The sequence below is a fragment of the Bactrocera dorsalis genome, chromosome 5 (genome assembly GCF_023373825.1).
Source record: "Bactrocera dorsalis isolate Fly_Bdor chromosome 5, ASM2337382v1, whole genome shotgun sequence".
In the NCBI taxonomy this organism is placed as follows: domain Eukaryota; kingdom Metazoa; phylum Arthropoda; class Insecta; order Diptera; family Tephritidae; genus Bactrocera; species Bactrocera dorsalis.
The window spans coordinates 33,266,285-33,286,274 of record NC_064307.1 but is presented as its reverse complement, the minus strand read 5'-3'; positions in this window follow the sequence as shown (position 1 = coordinate 33,286,274).

Genomic DNA, 19,990 nt, shown 5'->3' with positions numbered 1-19,990 from the left:
ACAATTCCACTAGTAAGCTTAAAGCCTTCCTATTTTTGTTGACTACGGGAGAATTAATCAATGGGGTATGAACGAGGGCAAGACGAAATATCACCTGACATCAAAAAAACAGTCGTCGCATTCGCGACTTTGATCACACAACGAGTTTGGGATACCAGCTTTCGAGTGAAGATTTCGGGTCATTTGCGCATTGCCAACCCCCCCTTCTACGCCAATAATGCAGAAGAAGGTATGGGTATGGTATTATGGATATACCCCAAAAATAAAAAGTTTTGTTAAAAGATACTAATTAATTATAAAAGTATATTGAGATTATTATTGATAACGTTAGTAATGTGTGTCCTTGTCAAATTGTGGTCATACTGCCCTGGCATTAACATATTCCAATACCTTCCAATATTAATAAAAAATGCGTTTTTAGTAGTTTAAATTGTTGGTTTGCTAGTTTTTTAAAAAGCGCCAGATACTCAGAAAACTCAGTAGAATTAGTAAAATACCTTAGAAAGTAATTCTGTGGTATATCCAAAAGCGGAGGTGTTCTTCTAGAGTGTCTTGAAACGGACTTCAGATTTTAATCCTTGCAATCACGTATTACTTTCTTCAATGCAATGCTAAATATTTAGTTCATACATATATTCTATAAAGCCGGCATAAAAATTGAAACCGTGCTAATTTAAAAAAAATGTATAAAAGTTTTTATACCTAACAGAAAGTTGAACGAATTATTAATTCCCAATAATAATGACAGTTTATTTATTTTAATGCATTTGGCTCAGTTTATTTTAGTGCAATCGAAATAAAAATACGCGCAGCCGTGTAAAGGGCAGTAAAGGAGCACAGTAGCTGGAAATAACGTAATTAGAGCAACTAGTTACCAACTAATCCATTGCTGTCCCGAGAAGCGTTTAGTCGCAACGCGACAACGGACAAATTGAAGGGTGAATTTTTAATTTATACTTCGCGTGTTTTTCGAATCGGTAAATTTTTTCTGTAAGGTTTGGTAGTTAATGTTATTATGGCATCAATGCTAATTCCCGTCCACGTCCAAACATTATTCATTAGTATTTGCTGCGTATGTCGTGCATCATTAATTCGCCGAATTGGCAAAATTCACCATTCAATACTAGTATTCACAGTAGTATTCATTTAAAATATCACTGAAGATACCTACATCTATTAGGCAAACATTATATTTCAATATAATTATTAGGGTGTCTGTATTTTCCAAATTGTTTTTTTTTATAAACGTCACATGAAGTTTTACAACATTTCTTGAAAGTTATACCGAGTTAAAATTTCATATCAAATGTCCTGAGTGATTTACACATTCTGTGTTGCTCATACGGCATGGTGTACTATATGAACATTTATTGCTTAAATATAACGGTGTATAACTTTTAAAGGAATATTTATATGAAAAAATTATGCGAATATTTTAATATAAATTTATTTTTTTGTATGGAGATAAATACATACTTTATTGCAATAGATCAAAAGCTCCGATACATCATATATAAGAAGAGTCAAATTTTTTGGACGCGGTTTAAATTGAAAATGAAGTGCCTGTTTACGTTGGATCCTTATGTTTAGAGAAAAAACTGAAAAAAGCAATCAACTTGAGAAATAAAGGACACCCTAATGTAGACGCGTTCGTAACATTTGTACTTGACGTTGAAATCTCTGTAGCTTTATTACGGCCAGATAATCTATGTGTAACCAGTAACCATAGAAGAAAGCATCTGTCTGTTAGCCAATATTGTTATTTATATAAAAATTGCATACGACTTGCCACTGTACGTTGACGTTCGTCGGTAGTCGTTCTGTTTATTCATAGTTGCATTCAATAGGTCTGTCCGGATCATGTTGTCCGCAATCACCTAGATATACGTACTAGTTGTGATTATTAGACACCTAAAAAACATCGTTACACCACTCGGTATATTTGAAAAAGTAAAAGAAAATTCATTTTAAAAACGTTTGGGACTGACCAGTAAATCCCTCTAACTAATTGACGCCAAGTTAATAAAAATCACATAAGAGTAAGTTCATGTATAGCAAATAAACAGGCGGCTATTTTTCAACCTGTTGCTCCATTTTTTCACACAGGCCTAGATAAACACCGCTCTGTAAAATTTAAAGCATTTCAATACCATTAAGAAATCAATGGACACAAGGTTTTGTTTTTGTTTACCAACTGAGTGTTGTAAAACCAAAGTGATAGCTTCACAGGATTAAACATGCGTAACTGCATTTTTAATTAAAACCCACTTTGTCATGGTAATTATTATACATAAAATTGAATTTTACTGGTTTTGGTATATATACATATGCTCACACAGAGTAATTTTTTAATAAAGCAGGAAGGTAAACAAATGGACAAAGTATGAAAGGGCTCATGTAAGTGCGGACACACAGCAACAACTACTGCAGGTGGCAACAGAATTTTATTCAACAAATTACATTTGACTGCAAGTCTGTAAGTACTAAGGTATATATGTAATATGTAGCTGTGAAATAATTTCATTGGATTCATCAAAGGTATTGTCATGTTATCGAACAGTGGTTGTTAATTACACTTTTACTTTTAACGGGTGATTTTTTTGAGGTTAGGATTTTCATGCATTAGTATTTGACAGATCACGTGGGATTTCAGACATGGTGTCAAAGAGAAAGATGCTCAGTATGCTTTGACATTTCATCATGAATAGACTTACTAACGAGCAACGCTTGCAAAATCATTGAATTTTATTACCAAAATCAGTGTTCGGTTCGAAATGTGTTTCGCGCGCGTGTTTTTGTTCAGCGATGAGGCTCATTTCTGGTTGAATGGCTACGTAAATAAGCAAAATTGCCGCATTTGGGGTGAAGAGCAACCAGAAGCCGTTCAAGAACTGCCCATGCATCCCGAAAAATGCACTGTTTGGTGTGGTTTGTACGCTGGTGGAATCATTGGACCGTATTTTTTCAAAGATGCTGTTGGACGCAACGTTACGGTGAATGGCGATCGCTAACAAACTTTTTGTTGCCAAAAATGGAAGAACTGAACTTGGTTGACATGTGGTTTCAACAAGATGGCGCTACATGCCACACAGCTCGCGATTCTATGGCCATTTTGAGGGAAAACTTCGGACAACAATTCATCTCAAGAAATGGACCCGTAAGTTGGCCACCAAGATCATGCGATTTAACGCCTTTAGACTATTTTTTGTGGGGCTACGTCAAGTCTAAAGTCTACAGAAATAAGCCAGCAACTATTCCAGCTTTGGAAGACAACATTTCCGAAGAAATTCGGGCTATTCCGGCCGAAATGCTCGAAAAAGTTGCCCAAAATTGGACTTTCCGAATGGACCACCTAAGACGCAGCCGCGGTCAACATTTAAATGAAATTATCTTCAAAAAGTAAATGTCATGAACCAATCTAACGTTTCAAATAAAGAACCGATGAGATTTTGCAAATTTTATGCGTTTTTTTTTTTAAAAAAAAGTTATCAAGCTCTTAAAAAATCACCCTTTACAAGCTTTATATAAATGGAGACCGCAAAATGAACTTAATGTATTTTCCACAATATCCGAACCGAAGGTGCGCATATTTACAAGTAATTATGGAAAAAATAACAGAAAATAAGAAGAAAATAAGAAGAAAACGAGAGAATGAAAAGGAATTGCAGTAGCACGTTTGGAATGGATGCAATTATTCGTAAATAGACAGAGAACAAGAACACCGCACATAATATTCTCTATATACAAATATATAGTAATGATATAGACGAAATTTATATGTACGTACTTGTTAATTTCTAACTTATTATTATTTCTATCTCAAAAGCGCGCTCCTATACTGCAAAAACTAAGATTGGTACTGAAGAAAAAGGCCGTTTGAAAGATAATAATAAATACCTATTTCAATAGATGTGGTAAATTGTCGCACTTATTTTAGAAGTAATGACTATAAAGAAAGTCATGCGTTGCAAGTAATTGAAACATAAGAAAATGAAGGAAATGAATAAACACTTAGTTTTCTTTGATCAACTAAAGCACACTTTTAAATAATTTAGTATATATTTCGATTGATATCTCTTTTACATCTCAAAGTCAAATGTAGTGTTTTTGGCTTACGCAGATAGCGTTTTCTTCAAACTCACTTAAAGTGAACTGTAAACTATGTATATTGAAATTCAACTAACCTGTGCTGTAATGGAATCATACATTCATAATTATATTTATAATAAATCAAAAATATCTTACTGAAACTTGGTACTTCCTCAAAAACTGTGAGGAAGACATCGTAGGTGGCCGTAATCGGACCACCGCCACGCCTACAAAACGATAATAAACGAAAACCCAAAATGTATCATAACTAAACACTTACTTAAAATTTAGAACAGTAATTTTGAACAGAAGGTCGCTTCAGCAAAGCGCACTTGTTTGCTAAATATTTTGAAAACAGTGGACGTAGTCTCGCCCTCTAATAGAATTAATTTAAATCTCAAATAATTTTTCTTGGCATATCAAATCAATTTCAGCGTTGGATTGCAAGACTCATAATGTTGTTATTCGAAGGCAGACGAAATTATCTACGACTTCGAACACTATACAGCTGTACACTCTTGTACTTTCTCTCAGATCTTTGGCAAGAACTATTTTCAAGAAGAAGTCACCCGAAAAGAAGTCGCCTTATTTGAAACCTCGTTCGGTATCGAACGGCTCGAAGAGGGTTTTCCCAATCCTGAGAGAGCTATTGCTATCGCTCAATGTCAGCGTATTAGTTTTGCGAGGATACCAAATTCAGACATAACGGCATGGAGGCTGGTGGTGTGTGTCTATACTCTTTTCATCGCTATTTTCCAAGAATGATGTTGATTTTCCAGGCCTAAAGCCACACTGATGAGGTCAAATCATTTTGTTGACGGTGGGCTTTAACCTTTTACACAATACGCTCGACAGAACCTTATATGCGATGTTGAGGAAACTTATCCCATGGTAATTGGCGCAGACTGTGGGGTCTCCCTTTTTGTTGATTGATCAGAGCACACTTAAATTCCAATCGTTTGGTATATTTTCCGACCATATTTTAAAAAGAAGGTGCCGTATTTGAATAGCTCGGCCGGCATTCCATCCTCCCCTGGCGCTTTGTTGTTCATGGTCAAGCAATGGAACGCCCGCTCCACTTTCATTGATTGGAGAATCGAGTTCACCATATCCTGGAGAAGTGTCTCCTCAATATTTTTAGTATGCTTTGGGCATCAGTCAATAGATCAGCTCGGGGGTTCTATAAGAGTATGCTGTCGGTTGTGATTCCAGCTTATCAATAGTATCTTCGGAGCGTACACTCGTCAAGGACACTAGAGACTTGTCGGCCGTTTATCACAATATAATCGATCTGGTTTCAAATTTTACGATCCAGAGACAGCCAAAGAGCTTGATAACTTTTCTTTTGCAGGAGTCTAGTACTACAGACAACCATATTTGGGGTCCCTGTGAAGTCGATCAAGCTCAACACATTTAGAGAGTTTTCGCCATGGAGGATGAATTTTCCAACCTTTCTTACTCGCTTTTTGTATTGTTTTTGTTTTAAAATTTTGTTTAAACTTTTTATTCGTAAACCCTGCATTTGAAAAACAATTTCTTTGCTTTATGCTAATTTCTAAATAACTACTCTTCTCAAAAAAATTGTGACATAAGTTTTTTACATAAATTTATTTATTTATATCTAGCACTTTTATACAATTACCAAGAATTATTGGAATTTTTATGTTTTATTTATTTTTTGAAACAAAAGTTCACAGCAAAAACAAAATTGTTAACTTTAGGTTAACGCAAATGACAACTATCAATAAAACATCAACCAATACAAGCAAATAATTGGTCACATCAATAAGCATATTTTCATTTATTGTTTTTCTTAGTTGGCTCGCTGTGTACACTAAGGAAAAAAACGGATACTGCCAAAAATGTTTTTGGTTATAAAGTAGAATATCAAATGCTTCAATATACTCGGGTCAAATAATTTCTCTGGAAGATTTTACCACAGTACTAACTGCTGTAAATTTGATCATAAGTCATCGGAAAATGTATAACCATATGATGGAAATGGATTAAAACACAATATAAGAGTCAAACCCGTGACTGACAGTGAAGTCGGTTTTTTGTAGATCTCGTGAATTAGAGATCCTTTTCGACTGGCTGTTGAAGTTATCTGATATTGGTTGTAGTCCGCCTTACAACTATCACCCTGTTCACAAAAACAGAAATGCTGGAAAGTCAAAAGAAGTATAAAAGTTTACTTTCATGCTCTTTATTATTTTAAGCGACATAAAGTACGGTAGTAACTTTAGCGATACCCACAAGCGTAAAGCCATCAAATACCATTATATAAGCCAGAAAACCAACAACACTTGAGTAGCTGAAAAAGTGACTTCCGCATTTACTTGGTTACCTGATTTCCTTTCCCAGCAAAGAGATGGATTAAGAGCAAACATTGTCATTTAAACTTTTAAGCTCATAGTCTTTTAAGGTAATCACAATTTCATGATCATCACACTCAATGTCAATGTGTAAGTATGTAAATATATATAGACACTGAAATATGTAGAGCATGAAAGCTGTGGGCTCGAGTAAATTCTCACCAAAGCACATGGAATGAAGAGGCAATTTCATTGAAAATTTTGTGGTTTTCCAATGTCAATTTCAATATTAAACAAGTAAAGATGGACTAAGTTTGAGTGTAGCTGAATATTTTATACTCTTTCAACTTATGCGACCGAAAGGCGATGTAGTACATTTATGTTAATTGGTAATATTGAGTATATGAGACAAATCTTATTAAATATCACACACATTGACTGACATCAATAGTTTAAAGAAAGTGGAAAGTCGGAAGTCAAAGTATGAATACATAGGGACTGAGGGAAGGTCTGGACTATAATATATATTGTATATCCAGCATTATAAACGAACCTAATTTTGCTAATAATGCTAATATATATTACAAATTAATCGAAATAATTTATACAAAGCCAACAGGAATTTTAAAATTCGGACTAATTTTCTTATATTTTATCCATTTTTGGTATCACGACATATTTTTACCAGAAAAATATGAATTTCATTAACGTAACGTTATTAGAAATTTAAAAATCCTAACTATTGAGGGCACGAGGACGTAGTGTTTTAATAACTTCCATTCAAACAACTCACATTTTGACCAATATATGCGGCATAGAGTAAACCTGAGGTAAGCCAAAGACTCCGATGAAAATTGTGATATTTGGTGGTGTGATTTTCGTCCAATTTCAGCCATTTCCACAACATCATACAAATCCGTTCCAAAGTAAACAGGGCTTTTTGAGTCGAGCGCCCTGACTGGTGTGTTAAAATCTGCTAACTTTATCAATTGTCCAATGAGAATTTCATGACGTTTCATTATTGGAATGCGTTTTAAGTGTCAGTATATGCGAAATCAATTCATTGATGGAACAAGTTAATGGTGATGATTGCTTAAACCGTTGCGGAGTGCACAAGTGGTTTCAACGTTTTCAAAACGTTCAAAATGAAATCATAATTGAAATTCATGGAAATGGAATTGAACATATCCAAAACATTGATTTATCGCATTTTGACCTAACATTTGGGCTTACGAAAGGTGTATGCACGGTTTGTTCCGCAGAAGTTGACTGACGACTAAAAATTGTTCAGAATCCAACATTCGATCGACGCTTGCGACCGATTATTTGACCAAAAATCACATTTTAACTATTAACCACTCCCCGTATTCACCTGATATGGCACCGTGCGACTTCTTCCTTTTCGCATTTACCCATGAAAGGAAAGCGGTATGCAGACGTAGAGGCCATTCAAGATACTTGCACCGGCATACTGGCTGTCATACCGGCCTACGAGCTAAAACACTTGTTCGACATGCTTTTGGACCGTGTAAAAAGCTGTATTGAAGCAGAAGGAGACTGTTTTGAATAAAATAAGTTGATTTTGCCGAAAAAAGCTATTGTTCTGTTTTCTTAAGTCCTTTTGGTTTGGAAAGCACCTTGTATATATGTATATAATATATACTGGTAGTCGAAAAAGTTTTGTCGTATTCCGTCAATAGATTTCGTTGCAGTCGTATATCTACAGTACCACTAATCACATGGTGTCATACCGAATAGTGTTGGAAAGATGAGATTTTAAGCTTCATTCGAACAAAAATAATGAAATTCGGTGAAGTTGGAAAAAAAAAGTAAGTTAAAATAATGAAAAAATTCGCTATATTTTGAAATTTTTGTATAAAAAAGGGAAGAATGCTACGCAAGCGACCAATGAATTTTGTGATGTTTACGAAGATGATGCCGTATCAGTTCATGTGGCACAACAATGGTTCCTTCGCTTCATTCTGGAAATTTCCAAATTTATCTCCAGCGGAAAAATGGCAAAAAGTGGTTGACCAAAATGGTACATATTTATTTATATATTTATAAGTAAAAAAAGACTTTTTCGACTACCCAATATTTCATACAACATTTGTCAACTTTTAACATAAGGGGATTAACATTAACCTTACCCCCCTGGTTATTGAGATTATTTATAGTACTGCCAACCGCTAATGTTACTGTGGGCAAAAAAATTGCGTCATTGCGGCAGCTGTCTGTGGAATTATGACTGCAAATTGAATGGAACTGAAACCGACCTTCAAGAAGCCGTAGTTATTTGAATACGCAAATAAAGCAGAAAGTATCACACAGATGCTGCGATGCATATTCCACAGATATTTCTGTTCATTGATACACGACAGCCAACCGTAAAAAATCTCTTATATAATATAATATTATCAAAAAATAGTAAGACTTTGTTTAGAATTTTAAAATTCTTCATTTATTCTTCAAAATCTATGTCGTCTCCCTCAAAGTAATTCCCTTATGCCAACGTTTTTTCCAATCTTCGAACAGTTGTTAAAGTCAGGAAGTCCCCAGAGCAGTGGTTTGAGTTTGCTGAATAAGCAAACAAATGTTGAGCCCCACCTACACTATTTTATATAGCATATTCAAAGCTTTTATGACATTTATAATAGAGAAAAGTTGGAATCTCCATATGAGGTCTTCATTAAAAAATCTAAAAAATTTGTTTGAGTTTGTAATTCAATGACCACTACTGTAGTTGTAACTGTAAATGTGAGGTAGGGCTAGTATGAAAAAAGTTAGTCGAACTGTGAACAAACATATCAGATACTTGCATACCTACGTGACGAAATGGAAACATTTTTGTAGAACACCATAAAAAGTGGGAAAAGGAAACAGAAAGAAAAAGAATTCAGATAAAAGCGCAACTGATTGACTGTTGAAACAGCTGTTGTGTGAAATATTTGCATAAAACTCGATTGTGCTCGTAGCGTGAGCTTTTTGACAAATATCGAAGCTTTAGTAGCATTTTAGAGTTTTATTCAAAGCGAGAGAATTCAAGAGAATTTGAAGGTGCTAAAAAGCGTTATTTGTTGTCAGCCTAGAACTTACAAATAATTTAGTGTTTTCGGTACCATGAGTACTACGGAATAACACTGAAATATATAATACATTCAACTAAAAAGAAATATAAGTCCGGTGAGTACGATTCTGAAGATAATGAACCCCTGTTGCCAAAAATCCTCGAAATTTTCAAATAATTATTGATAGTTTTTCGATTGTGTATTGACTCACATCAAGTTGGAGGTAGATTTGCCTACCTTAGAACGGTGTGAGACGCGTGAGAAAGAAACATTTTATAGACGAAACATTAAATTACTCAATAGTTTATAAAATTTAAGATGTGTGGCATTATCTGACTTCGGCTTCCTTAAAAAACATTTTTAAGCAAAACTTTTACCATACGGTATATGCAATTCAATACTTTTTTCTTTCAATTTATCATTTCTAATATCAAATCGCAGGACTTTAGTTCTATATCTCTCATATTTACTGGGTTTAGTAGAAAACCGCTCTAAACCGCTATAACTGTATATTCCTAACTTACTCAGGATAAATCTTCAAGTGAAGGCCCAGGGATGAAGGCAGGTCGCAGAGTTGATAAATACTGAGGAAGTGCTAGCTGATCTGCGGCCTTTTGTGCCTCTTTAACCTTTTGCGCACAGGAGCCTTAAGAGCGTTTCACTGTGCAATAGAAAGAACAAGATTTAATTGTTGTCTACACTTTTGTAAAAAAGCGTAATACTTTACCGAACATCCCCGCTATTCATCAACAATTCACACACTGAAATAACTCTGAAGACAGACCCACAAACACAAACATCGCATTATGATTATCTCTGCGGTGATGATGAAGCTCCTCGCTGACACTTTAGCTGCCGCAAATCGTTAAATATTTTTGCAACGAAAGGTAGCAAATTACCATTGCGGTCGCTTGTGGAAACCTTTCGCTTTTATGGGAATCAGCAGGAGTATAAAAAATACCGCAGCTGTTTTTACGAACACGCAATACTCCAACAACTTTACTGTCAAATTTGTGTATCCTTTTGTATTTTTTGGTTTGCATGCAACTTATGTAAATACTCGTATATACGTCTCTACATTTTATATATCCTCTGATTTATTTGTTATAAACTGAAATACACGGCATATTTTAGGCCTCAGACGCCAATAACTCCAGATGGTATTGTTTTCAACAAGAATCGATGATATGTGTTAATTTGGTATTCCCGCAAAACTAAAACGGCTGTGCAAAATGACGTTGAGCAACACTAAAAGCTCCGTCAAGATCCGGAAAGATCTCCCAGAGCCGTAAAAAAATATGAACCAAAATAACAGGGCATTAAGGATGGCTTTTGGCTTATCACCACTTCAAACGCGACAATTTATTTATTGAAGCAAACATTCAGCCAAAACTGAAAAAAAACTAAAAAAATAAAAAAATCTTGTGTGTTAGGGCATAACTCTTTCATAAAGTGGTTGGAGACAACTACAATTATTCTGCGCGATGGCCGATGGACTGGTTCGTTTCTTTTCGTCAATCTGCACTACGGAAAAAATAGGGTCTTCAATGCGCACGACATCTCTGAGAATGCGCATTACGAGTATCAACTAGAGTAAACGTCGAACGAAACCGACCGAACTTAGTGCTTCTTGACTTGCTTAAATGATAATGACATTGTATTTCATATATTGCTTCAATTAAGGAAATAAATTAAACCAATAATTTCGGTTGATCATTACGAAAGAAATATTTTACTTTAACCATCAAATTGTTGTCACTTAAAAAAACCAACATTGTTAGAGTAAAACAATGAAGTTTTTCAAGCAATTCCGCGTACAAACACCCTATTGTACTTTGAAAGAACTTACTCGAGCCCTCAAGCTTCAAGTTCTAGTCTAACAGACATTTACACATGTATATGACTTCACACTCTGCGGATATATGTGCATACATATACAATATATAGTGAATGTGTATGATTTTGTGGTTGGTTAAAAGTCTACATGCCGATGTTTACTCATAATCCATGCCTGGGGTGGCATGGTAATTGGGCGTTACGTTAGAGGCCACTTATTCTCCGGCATCACTTTCACTGGTTTTCTAGCTTTCATGCTGGTATTTAATAATTGCTAGTTGGCATTTGTGGGTAGTACTCAGGTTGCTAGACTACTTAAGTTGGTTAAGCTAGTAAAAAAGAAGCAACAAAAAAACGTTAAATTCAGTAACACCGAAGCTATAATACCCTTCACAAATACCAAAGGTTCATTACAGGAATTTGGTTCCGATAGTTCAGTTTATATGGCTGCTATATACTGTAATGGTCCGGTATGGGCCATTCCGACAAATGAGCAGCATTATGGTGCGAAAAGGACGGGAGATGGATGGATGAACAGACAGGCGGATATGGATAATTCGACTCAGCTCGTCATACTGATGATTTTTATACCATATAAATATTAAATCAAACATTATCGAGCGACGGGTTTCTGTGAATGATGCAAATCGGAAATGCAGCGTTCGTTAGAGCAGAGGTACGCGATTATATTCTGTACGGAATTCGGTAAATCTGCGACAGAAACGTTTGATATGATTATGCAGGCTTACCCAGATGTTGCTTTAGGAAGAAGTGATGTGTTTCAGCGGCACTAGCCCTTTTTGGAGGGCCGAGAAGAGGTCGTTGATTTAGACCGGAAGAATAAGCAAATCCAAAGTGAAAACGATGCTCATTGTCTTGTTTGACGTCAAAAGCATCGTCCAACATGAATTTGTTCCTCCTGGACAAACCGTAAACGCCAAGTTTTACTTGGAAGTCCTCAAGAGACTCAAACGAAAGGGTCGATCGGGTGCGACAAGACATCGCAGCCAATTGGAAGTTGTACCACGACAACTTCTCGGTTCACACCACCTTTCTAGTGAACAGTTACCTAACCAAAGCCGGCATTCCATTGCTTCCGCAGCCGTCCTATAGCCCAGATATGCCTCCCAGACTTGTTTTGGTTTCCTTGCCTGAAAAGGCCGATGGAAAGCAAGCACTTTTAGGCGACAGAGGGATTCAAGCAGCATGCAACTCGGCTCTCAAGACTATTTCGGAGAATGCCTTCTATGACGCCTTCAATGCTTGGAAATCGCGCTGCATCGACGCAGAAGGAGCGTATTTTGAAAGCTTTTAAAGAATTGTAACGATTGGTTCAATAATTTCTTTTTAAATTGACTCAGTCCTATAACTTTCTTAACCTTTATAATCAGCTGCGCTTAATCTTAATTCCCATGCACCTGCTATAAGTTTCGACGTCTATTTTGGGGTCTCTGTTCAATGTGGTTTTTGCAATAGACTCAATTCTTTAGAACTAGTCTGGTTGACACGTTTTATGTCCAAAACATTAACTGAAATATGTCGAGTCGATCCATAGGAGGTAATGAGTTCCCGTGCTATCTCTCTCATGGCCACATGACGACTTTCAATAACAATACATATCTCTAACTCTTTCAATGTTAACGGTTAACTTTGGCACCTTCACTGAAATCTAGTGCAGCTCAAACACTTAAGTTCGTAATAAAGTTGACTTTCCAAAGCAGTTTGTAACATTTTCAATGATTTCGTACCATGATTTCATTTGAAGCACAATTATACATACAAAGTCTTTGTTAGTTTTTTTTTGTTCATGATAAAAATCGTCTGACCACTTTTGCGTTTTGGACAAATAGCTGCCAAAAACACGCTAATTGATATATGGAATTCAAACTTGACATGAAAATAAAAATGTTCTATACCAATCTTGTAGAAAAGTGTTTATCGCGTTTAAATAATCAAATTTCATCAAATGATAATATATTATCAATGTAGAAATATACCAACATTGTTAGTAGATTATCATTTGTATGATATAATTTTTCCAAACCTTAATGGCTCATTAGCTTAGAGTCCAAGTTAGCAACTCAGAGTATTTGATTGGATGATGCTTACCGCGGATGAAACTTTCTTGTTAAACTTAAAAGCTTTTGCAGACGAAATTTGTTTACGTATTCTTTATTGATTGGCTTATTGTTAATTTACTTGGCTCAAAGCGTGCGTAATACGATTAGGAATCGGATTGATATCTTTACCTAATTGGTGGTCCATTTCACTAACAATACTAAATCTTTTCTAAGCGAAACAATCAAATTTAAAAACCTTTTTGGAAGTTTTCGTAACCATTTAGCGCCTAGAATATTTCATTTGTTTGATATGAACTTTTCACTTGTTTTGAGAAAATGGCAAATTACAGCAGTAGAAATATTGATTTACGAACGCTAACAAAAAGTTAGGCTGCTTCTACCCATACACCACTCTTATCAGTACAGCTGGGTTTATGTTTAGTATTTTGTTAAAGATTGTGGTTTTAATTTTTTTGTAGAAACTATTTAAAATAATTGGAACTTAAAGCTGCTTGCATTTGTTTGGCTATATTCTAGTATTATCTCATTCAGTGAAGGCAAAATGAAGTTCTGAGATTTTATACCCTGAACAGGGTATATTAACTTTGTCACTATGTTTGTAACACCCAGAAGGAAGCGTCGGAGACCCTATAAAGTATATATGTATATATAAATGATCAGAGCTGAGTCGATTAAGACTTATCCGTCTGTCTGTCTGTATATATACGAACTAGTCCCTCAGTTTTTAAGATATCGTTTTGAAATTTTGCAAACGTCATTTTCTCTTCAAGAAGCTGCTTATTTGTCGGAACTGCTGATATCGGACCACTGTAACATATAGCTGCCATACAAACTGAACAATCGGAAAAAAGTTTTTGTATGGAAAACTTTTGCATTTGACAAGATTTATTCACAAAATTTGGTATAGATTATTTTTTAAGGCAGAAATGTAATCTCCAAAGAAATTATTCAGATCAGTTAACTATAGCATATAGCTGCCATACAAACTGAACGATCGGAATCAAGTTCTTGTATGGAAAACTTTCACATTTGACGAGATATATTCACGAAATTTGGTATAGATTATTTTTTAAGCCAACAATGTAATCTCCGAAGAAACTGTTCAGATCGGATTGCTATAGCATATAGCTTTCATACAAACTGAACACATAGTTACTAACAGAAATGCACCTGTGAAGGGTATTTAGCTTCGGTGCAACCGAAGTTAAGGTTTTTTCTTGTTTTTTACTAAAATTTTCTATCCACAATTACTTATAAACAAGCACACCAACTCTTGAAAGTTAAAAAAAATGACGCATTCATTTACATAAATTTATACACAGCAGCCACAGCTCGTTGATATTGAGCTACATTTGACACATTCGATGTCATTATTTTACAGCTATGATTACGTACTCGCATATAAATGCATTTTGTTAAAGGAAATTGTATTGCCACGCGCAGCAGCTACTGCCTCCACCTCCCGTGTATTATACCTTCAGTAGAATCTGCAAACGTGATGAAATTCAATTTTATGTAAATTTATTATCATCACAAAGTGGATTTTAATTAAAAATGTAATTCATTTTGCTTTACAGTGGGAACAAAATCTTTGAAGTTTTAATGCTAGTAAGCAAAAACAATTTTATCCGGCTGGTGAAAATATACTACGATTATAAGATTAAACATTAAAACATTCAAAAATAAGTGAGATCAGATATTTTTAATAGTCAAAAACTTATTATAATCATTTATCTTCTTATACTCGCGAAACTATGGCTGGTTGGAAGAAAAAAACCATGCCCGGTAAACGTCACACAGTGAGAGCCACAATTTCATTTGTGAACAAAATATGTAAAACACTCCCACGAATAATGTTTGCAATTCTAAAATTGTAGTACTTAGATGTTTTCAACTCATCCTCCTGCACAAGACTTTCGTCAGATTCCGATGTTTTCAGGAATGCAGATGAAGGAGCAGAGAATTTCGGCGTGCCCTTATTCGACACCCTTCATATACCCAGCTTCCCTGAGCCCTAAAACCGCTAAGTGCTGTAAGCCATGTTACTCGGTTTTACCATCACCGTTTGCGGGGGACCACACTGAGGCCTGCTAGTGTTTTAACGGAACAAAGATAGCCCTGACATTAACCTATCTGCCACTTCTGAGGGGTGTGACCGTTGCATGCACAGGTGATAGAATATCTCGGCCATGAACATTGAGTTAACCAGTCCATCTAAAAATCGCAAAAAAAGTTGGTGTAGAGCAAAGAGTTAAGAAGTCAGTAGGAGCCGATCGACCGCATTTAACTTAATGTTGCGCAAAATGCATCTCGCGGAGGTGAACCTGATCTACATCCGTAATAATCTAGTGATACTACCTTCGTCCAACTTTCGACTATCGCAACTTAAAAATAACCGAATGAGGAGGCTTTAATAAATGATAAGACAGTGTGGACAGTCTACAATTACACAATTACATGTACTTAACTGTTTTAATTCCACGGAGATGTAAAATAGAGACTAATATTCTATTAAAAGTTTTTAAACGTTCTATGCCATCTTCAGCTGCTGCCTTTTGTAGTTTGCTCTGGTCATATTCCGATTTAATTTTAAATTTATTTTCTTTTGCATCTTTGCACGGAGTTTTTCAGCTGCTTTTCTTGTCCGTCTTCTTTCAATACACCCAGTTCGCTCGGGATTGTGGTTAGTTGTTATAACTGTTTATTTTCGAAAGTCTATAAGTGCACTCCACGGGCACGTCCTCTTATTATTGCCCTTATGCATTTTCAACAACTACACGAGTGGCAACCGATTATAGGTTGTAGGTATATTGCAAGAAGTAAATGGTGGATCAAAGTAAATGCAAAATATTAGTTATAATTTTTTATACGGAAATCTTTTCCATGCACAGGAAATACTTAATTCCATATTTTTATTATATACTATACATATATATTTTATTATTACGCAAATAGTTACCAAACAAACTTTTTTATAGGAAAATAACTTGTTTGTCTAACTATCATCGCCCACACTAAGAGTATTTTGGAAAGTTAAATAACGTAAGTACAAGTAATACTTATTTAGGATTTGTTATGTTAAGATATATGAATCGTATGGCTTCTAACCATTAAAAAAATAAGAAAATATGTATGTGGCGGCTGCGTAACGAGTTGTATTTTTAAAATACTTTACAACTATTCAATACAGTTTGTAGTCGGTAAAGGGAAAATAAAGCCTACATTATATTCTAATAGTAATATTATATTTGAAAAAATATAATACTAAATTCAAAATTATATGATTATAAATACTCAAGGGTATGGTATTTTTATTATTTTCTAACTAAAACAGCCTCTGAGCTTAAGTTTTTAACCTGAAAATATTGAAACCTCAAATTGCATTACTTCCTCTGTTTCGGTCGGCGCCTTTGTATTGCACTATATCCTTGCTCCGCATTATATGCTGTCAAAATAGCTAAATAAACTTTCTTTTCTTCGCTTTTTTGTTGGTATCAAACACTCAAATTTATCTCTATTACTTTTATCCTTCCAACACTGAACTCCTTAGTTGGCTCAAGGCCTTCAGTGAAAGTCGTGAAGTCATCAGAAACTTGCCTCATGCGAGTTGTCCATACACATCTGTTAACATCGAATAAATAAATGAAACTTTGCTTGACATTAGAGACTAACAGATAATCTTAACATCTCTTATGGATAGGCCTCAGCCTAAATTGGTTAATACTTTGTTTTTGAAACGTCTTAATGATAGATTTGTACGATATTGATTAGAGGCATCAAAACATGTGGCTTCCTATCCTTTTATAACCTGAAGGCCTTCTTTACTCGTTGTAACTAAAATTGACAAAATTATAATTTTTATATGCATTTCGACTTTTTATATGTATATGTTCTGTTGAAATGGCTTAATGAAAGCAGAAAATGAAACACTCGCGCGTTAATCTAAGTTATCCAAAAAGTGTTGCCTGAAGTTTCGGCGCAGCTGATCTCTGTGATGATGTAAATTCAAATTTGTTTTTGAGTTCTGGTAAAGGGATGGACTGCCTGAGAAGTCTGCCGTGTACGTCAATAAGTGTATACATGTGTTAGATGTAAATGAAGGGAAACAATTTATGTATATGTACATATGTTAACAGAAAAATAACAAGAATCCACTTTTAAAATTTTATCTGATAAATTATTTTGTATGACATATTTACGACAGTGAAAGATTACGAGTAAAAATTCAATTGACCAAGTATTTGTTACGCTGTGAGCGCCACTGATGAATTTAAATTTAACATTTATTAAACTTTCAACGTTTTCTGAGCAAAATTTAATTTGATACTTTACAGCCATATGATGCAATCATGTAGCAAATTATGTACAAGTAAATATGGGACATAATAAAGAGGATGCACTGACTGTAAAAAACAATGTGTCACAGGTGAAATAAATAATTACAACGAAAACCATATCCATACTATAGAATCTTCAAACTTTTCTTGCAATAATTCGGTTTTTGCACCTGCTGTGTGGCACGAGGCCTAGTCTTGTTGAGAGCAGATGTTGTCGAGGTCAACTTCTTCCAATTGCGGCATAACAAATTGGTTATCATCTATCTATACCGCTCTCCATTTACTGTAACGGTGTCACCAGCCTTTTTTCGAAAGAAGTGCGGATCGATAATTCCAAGGGACGAAAATCCACACTAAACTGTCACTTCAGGTGAATGTAATGATTGTTCATGAATAAATGGATTTTCTTCGCACCAGAATCGACAGTTTTATTTATTTACTGCACCACTCAGATGAAAGTGAGTCTCATGATTTTCTTAAAAAATCGATATCGTTTCCAAGTTGTCCTAATCAATTCACGGCATTTTCAAATGGTTTCAGTTTTTAAGTAAGCACAATTTGGATTCAAGCCAAAAAATTCATTAATCAATTCACCAATGTTAAATATGGCATAAAAACTCCCAATAACATGCTGTTACAGGCTCGAAAACTAAATATTCAATATCCGAAGTAAAATAGCGATTAGCCTACTTTGGTATTCTCTAGGCTATAAATCCCTTCATGTATTATGCCATTCAGCCTCGAAGCACTTGCCGCGTCTTTCGCAGAGATATTCAATTGCGTATTTATTAGGAAAAGTTTGCGTATTAAAACCACAATATTTGCATCTTATTAATTTGATTTTCGTATTTTGCAGAGGATTAACATTTTGTAGATCCTAATTTTAGCATAACATTACGCTGTATTCAGTCATCCAGAAAACCCAGACAGTTAATTTGTTGACCTTTTTCAGCTTTGCAATGCATTTGGAATAACATTATTCTGGTCACTGAACTAAGTATATTTCTGCATACATATTTATGGATATACATTTGCTTCAATACGAATTCAATAAATGAGTATACATGCGAGTTCATATATTAATGACTCCTCCATTGGCCTTTAAATAAGGTCCGCAGAGACTTATAACGCATTGTATAGCATTTAACTTGGCAGTGTGATTTTTTGATGATTTAGATAATTCTAGATAATATAAAGTATAACAAGTAAGGAAGGAAATTCTATACTCTTGCAACTTGCAAGAATCAAAGTCAGGGAAATACTTTCAGGTGTAAAACCAACCATATGGAGTAAAGTCAGCCGGATGTTTAAAAATCCTGATGTTAGTTGTATAGACGTTAGGCCAAGTTTTGATCAAATTTACCTATATGTACCGGGGTCGAAATATTCGGTACCTAGTGGATTGAACAGTTTTTATTGAATTTCAACAATTTTTGGAAAAGAAATGCCTTGGCGTCATGAATATTTAGCTTTGCCGTTGATTTGACTGGTTGGACAGGTTTCATGTTTACGGTTGTCGTAAAGAACCCAGTTTTTATCAAGAGTCACAGCACGATAATGACTTCGCTTTTCAGCACTCAAGCAGCATTTCTTTTCTTCAATTCATTAGTTATTATTTTTAAACATTTCGAAATGACTGCTTGAGTAACTCCCAACGAATCTTCACCCTCCTGTCTTTGGCGACCATCTTCATCGCGTAATGTTGTAGGTTTCACCTTTTCAAAATCTTCTAGCCGTCCTAATCTTCCAAACCAAATTCATTACTTTTAAATTGTTCAAACCAATTTTTGCACGATCGCTCAGCTAAAGTAAAATGTGTTCACAATAAACTCCAACCAAACTCCGATAACCCCTGAGGTTTTCTTCTTATTAAAGATATAAAGAAGAACGCCCTGCAAAAACATGTTTTGAGGCTCAAAGTTTGACATATTTATGGGAAAGAAATAGAATAATGGAGTAATAATAAAGTCACTCCATTCCTTGCAGTCTTTATATTCAAATGATTCCAAAATGTTTACTCTTCAATGAATTCGATTCGAAATTACCCACACATACAGCTTCATACCTCTCATGATTCCTTGAATATTTTTATCATATTATATATTTTACGATTTATGCCGCTGTGTAACATTTGCATAAATCGAAGTAAAGTAAATCATCAACCATTTGCCTAAGAAAAGAAAACTATGCTAATCTTCTGTGAACTAAGCCAAAAGGGAGAATATTTCTGTCGGATGAAACTCACAATGGCTTTTGATGGATTT